A 6,000-nucleotide genomic window follows, 5' to 3' on the forward strand; every position below is an offset into this window, starting at 1 on the left:
GCAAACAGGTCCGTTGCATCTGGGAGAATGGCCAGATAGTCGTCAAGACCGAACGGGTGCTTCTCATAATCTTTGGCTGCACCCTCTATCTGAGCACGCAACCAAAGAGGGGCAAGCTGTCAGCACCTAATTTTGGTCAACCGGCTTCAGAAGGGCAGAATGGTCGTTTCTGCCACCCGTGAGGGAAGTATTTCCGATTAATTACCCTAGTAGTCACGACTTTTTGGAGATAGCACATTTTCCTAATCTAGCACCAAATTTGTGATTTTTCAGAATAATAATACCATTTGGGACGTTTTCGAATTTCGCGTACATCGGCGTCAATTTTCAAAATTCGGGACAAAATTCGAGATTGAAAATAATTTCATCGCATAATATAGATCATTGAATTTTTCTGAACGTGATGGCGGTCTCGAATTATATTTCCGACGTCCGATCGAGAAGACGGAATTTTCAATTTGTACGCGCGTCAATTTCAAAAAAAAAAAAAAAAAAAAAATAGGGACACGGTCAGAAGTCAGTGACTTCTGACCGCTACTCCTCCTTCATCATTTTCTTTTCCTGTTCTTCTTCTTCCTCTTTTCTTCATTTCTTTTTCTTTTCCTTTCTTCTTCTTCTTCTTCCTTGCAGGGACGTCTCCCGACTCGTGACCTCTGTGCCGATTGAACCCGAGCCTGCCGACTCCTCTGCACACGCCAAGCCCTCTGAACACGCCAACGATTTTCGACACGCAACGCCATCTCTCTCTCTCTCTCTCTCTCTCTCTCGGGAAAAAAAGGGAAGGACCCTCAGCTCGAACGGGGATCGGCTCTCGGGAGGGGGCATTATTTTTTTCACTCTCAGCTCGAGCTTTTAAAGGAGGAGCTCGATTTTTCGGGGGGACTCTCTGGCTCTCGCTCTCTCTCTCTCGGCAGCTCACAGTTCGGCCGGGAGTTTACGAAAAAAATCCCTCAACTCACACGCGGTCTCCCATAGCTCACGGCCCGCAGCTCGATTTTTCGCGGAAACCCGGAGCCCGTTCGGTCCGGACGCTCGCAGCTCCCGATCTCGAACCCCCGCAATTCGGATCCCGGTTCTCACGCCTCCCTCCGCACATTCTCCGGCTTTCCCTCACCTCGGCTCCCTCAGCTCCCAGTTCGGCCCTCAGCTCACCCGAGCTGCCACCCGAGCCGCCCCGAACCGCCTCCCTTCTTCTCCTTCGTTTCATTATTTTTGCTAACCGTCGGCTCCTCCTCTCCGGGCCAGCACAGGTAGCCGCCCAACCGCCCAGCAGCCCAGCCATTCGGTCCGACCCAGCGGTAGCCGTCCAGCCCGGCCCAGCAACAATCCCGTTCGGCACGGCCCGACCCACCGACGGCCCAGTCCAGCACCCAACAACCCAATCGGCCCAGTCCAAATCTCAAGGGCCCAGTCCGGCCCAATTCTCCCTCAGCAGCCCAACTCCCCGGCGAATTCTTTTTTTTTTTAATTTTTTTTATTTACAGAATCACCCCTCAACTTCCCGAACTAGGTAAATCTCCGACTTAGTGGCATGTTTAGGGCTCCGATTCTGAATATTAATGCTTGCTTGGACGAATATGATGTGAAATGAGCGTTATTGGGTCGTGTGGGTGATCGGATTTGTTGCGAACTCGATTTTACGAACTTTTCATTTTGTCTCATTTCAGTCCAGAGGACGCATTTTTATTTTTCTGGATCTGTCCCAAATTTTAAAATTCCTTTAAGCCAAGTCCCAGTCATTTGTACCATTTCCCATTCAGTCCAGGAATTTTTTCGAATTTTTCAAGCACTCCAAGGAACTTTTCAAGTTGTTTCAATTTAGTCCCGGGGTCATTTTTGCCTTTTTCAGATCAGCCCTGAATTTTGAATTAATTCGGTTCAAGTCCCGGTCATTTTAATATCTTCAAATCAGTCCCTGAACTTTTTCGAAAATTTTAAATCAGTCCCTGAACTTTTCGGAATCTCCAGATCAGTCCTGAACCTTTCGGAATTTTTAAATCAGTCCCTAAACTTTCTGAAATTTTCAAATCAGTCCCTGAATTTTCGGAATTTTCACATTAGTCCCTGAGCTTTTCGAATTTTCACATCAGTCCCTGAGTTTTTCGGAATTTGCAGACCAGTCCTTTGACTTTTCGGAATTTTCAAATCAGTCCTGAACATTTTCCAAAGACATCCAGCCCTTTCCTACTTGGATCACTGACCGACAGCGTGTGTGCCACGTTTAAATATTTTATTCTTGTAATTATATGTATACGGCATGACAACGTGTGTGCTTTTGCATGATTTTTCCGCCTCCCATGAATCGGTGCCGTTTTATCGATTTCGTTGATATCGTGTTTGCGTGCATGTTTGTATGTGTTTATCAAGATCATGGCGGCACCGGTTATGTAAATTTGTATGTTCGCCGTGCTTGATGTGGTGATATGCTCTTGATCTGTGCTTAAAATGCTTTATCGTTTAAAGAAACCTCACGTGAATCGGGTTAATCATGCAAACTCGACCTAAAATTAATTTTTAAATCCTAAGGCGATCGGGAATTAGGATTCGCATCGGACGGTCCATCAATGATCGGCTCGACGGTCCGAAACCCGAATATTTAGAGCATTTGGCAAAACATTAATTAATTTAATCAATAATTTCACTAACGGGGTAATTGGACGTTCACACGATTAATTAATTCACTTGGCCCTAATAATTTTGTACGAATTGGTAATAAACCGGTAACACGCGTCGATAGGTTGCAAACATGCGTTGGTGCCCTTTTCAAAACTTGCAAATTTTATAAAACTCGAGACACGTAGTTCGATGTGACATGGATGTCTAGGAAGGACTTGCGCGTCTTGATTCGAGGCCTCACCTGATTTCAGGAAACTCAGGTCGGGACGTGGAAGTTCTTCTTAGATCACTTCCGGATAGATTAACCGATCTTTGGGTTCTTTTAGGGTTCTTGACAACCCTGGAAGGTCCAGGGGATCGGTTAGCGCCGGTCACAGGCCAAGGTGGCCCGCACCGCGTAATCTCTCTTTCCCGAAAACAATTTTTATCTCAAGGGCAAAATCGTCTATTTGCAACCTAGCGACACCCCCCTAGGGTTAGAATAAGAGAAACATGCGGTATCAGGGTAGGGATGGGCTACCTATCTAGGCGCAGGTTCATCTGCATAGCCCGCCCTATCCAACCGATGAGTTTTTGTTATTCTAGCATAGTCTCGGGTAGTTAGTTCGGGTGGATTGGCTCAAAATACAAATACCGGATTAATTGTATACTTGGCTAAGACAAAATGGGCAATAGTGGGATAGGCACTAGGTTTTAGGATGTACAAGCGGAATCAATGTTCGGTAATAACCTGTAACAACCGTAGTGTCACAACATAGAACAACCCTAAAAATAACCCACAAACACTAGGCTTGACAACAGACGTCACGTACGTCAGGTCCTCATAAAATAATGCCAAATGCGAAATACCTTCCCGAGGCGATCCTTGATCGATTCACACCTTGTACCTACTTTGTTTGCTTTAGGGTAGGATTTGTATGCCAAGATACCCCGGTTAATAATTGGTTAATTCACGTAAATTCGGCAATAACAAGATCCCATTGCTTGTTTATTTATGTCCGCTCGTTAACATTCTTGCACTTGTTTGTCATGCGGATCGAGCCCGATCCTTTAGGGCACGATTCATAGGGGGTCCAACGCCCCCAATCGTAGATCACGGGGTTCAATTTCCCTAACACTGAGCGCGCAACTTAATTTCAATTTCGGTCTTTTCAAACCACACGGTGAGCACGAGTGGAATAATAACCGAATGCAATTCGACCGGGATTCAGTTGTCGTAACTTGTACTTTATTTATTTGAGAGGACAATGTAAGGATTTATATTGTACATTCATTCATGTAAGAATCCCGGTCGGAGAGTGGACGGTCGGAGTGTTCCTTCGAATTTACGGTGTCAAAACGCGTAAGATGAGCGGAACTTAATTAAGCGGTAATTAAATTAAAATGGCAAGCCTAGATAAGGTAGAGTACCGATAGGGCACGCGAGATATAGGCTCGCATGTAACAGAACCCCCGAATTCGGAACCTTGGGTTTCGTAGACCATATGCCTTAGCAATTAGGTGTACCCCGTACCCCTAGACCCGGGTAACTTGCCGGCCCTCCACCTTCGGGTCGTAAAATGGCAAGTGGCGACTCCTTCTCACGTGCGTCCGTCGAGCGTCCCCGGGAAGGTGGACACCCCAAAGCCGCGTTGCATAGGCGCGCGCACGCGTGCCCCGACGAGATGAAATTCGGGTGCGCACACTAGTTTACTCTAATTTTTTTCTTCAACAATGTACCATAAACTTTCAAAAAGATACCGCATCTATCATTTGTTCACTCCACGTGGTAGACGATATCCGACGTGGGAGTTAATGGAGCTAAGAGGAGTGAAATGTCACTAGTGCCCCTCCTTGCTTTTCTATCCCCCAAAGAGCTGAGGGGAAATGTGGAAATTAATGCAGGAATGGAAGGAAAGAGGAGGAGGCAATGGAAGGACCTGTCGGCAGCAGCCACCCCGCAATTGGGGCCGTCAGAACCTCCCTCGTCGGAGAATACATATACATTAGGTAATATAAAATTCCGTCCATGACGAATTAATATTTGTCTACGAGGAAGTCAATTTTAATTTTATTTGATTAGTGTTATTTCTAATCATATTTGATAAAGCTTCTTTAGTTTTCTCTTCAGGGAGAGGGTATTTACAAAAAATTGAGCTGAAAATTCATTTTTATGTTTTCACAATAATGGGAGGTCTCTTAAGTCATTGGGCTACATGTGAATTTATGCAGACTTTTAGAGGAAAGTTGATTTAAATTTTTTGGGCCTACATAATTCCTATGTTTGGTTGGACCATGATAATTCGTATTCCTACCTATACATTCTCACTCGAATGGTAATATAGATTACCACTAGGGCGAATGTGGATTCCCACCTTGGTGGTACAATAAACTAATTTTCCTAGTAATGTTAATTGAGATACTAAACATGGTAATTCATGTGTATAACCGGTTATTTAATTAATGAGAATCTATATCGAAACAATGTGGATAACTATAGTAATCACCGGTAATGCCCCAAATGCCACCTAGTTAAGGATTCAGTCCAAGAGAGGCAAAATTCAGCTAAAGGTAAATAAACTAAACTTATAAAGTCAAGGGTTGGAGTATGATAATTTCATGGAGAAAATAATAGACTTGATGTAAAATTTCACTTGACTTATAAGTTATTGAACCCATCTTCAATCCAAAAATTTGAGTAGTAGGTTGTTATACCCAATCTCTTATAAATCCGTTAGTTTCTCTTTAATTTTTATGCGTGGGACAATCTCTTTCAACCCCATCCCCACGTGGCACCATGTGCATGTAAACACTTAAACACACACCTTAACAACTTACCTTGAGCCGGGCTATACCATGTAAAATTTCACTAGACCTACAAGTTATTAGCCCATCTCTAACTCAAAAGCTCGAGTCAGTAAGTTATAGTATCCAATCTCTTATAAACCCATAAATTTCTCAAATTTTTTACGTGGGATAATCTCTCTCAACACTTAGATTCGACAAAGTATACACTATAAGTTGGCGCGAGTGTCACCCCGGTGCTCCCCTAAATTCGTCACTGGGTAGAAGAGTTTCAGTTATGTTTCTTGAAGATATTAAAAGCATGAATTCCAAATTGTTAGTTTCTTTTCTAACTTTTTTAATCACTAACCACATATATAAAGCTTTCAACTTCTATAAATAAGAATATTTTGGAGCTTTCTAAGTGATACGTGACAAATTTGTAACCCACCATTTGTCCCACCTATAGTTGGTAGAAACACCAAAAGTCCTTTTTTTTTTTTCTTTTTTCTGTTACACCGAAAGTCCCTTAACTATGGATATTTCTATATGGCATCGTCCAAAACGTTGTTTCTGCTTTATTTTTATGATAGTATATAGATTGGAACGAGAAACTGGATA

Source organism: Punica granatum, chromosome 1 (assembly GCF_007655135.1).
Source record: "Punica granatum isolate Tunisia-2019 chromosome 1, ASM765513v2, whole genome shotgun sequence".
In the NCBI taxonomy this organism is placed as follows: Eukaryota; Viridiplantae; Streptophyta; class Magnoliopsida; order Myrtales; family Lythraceae; genus Punica; species Punica granatum.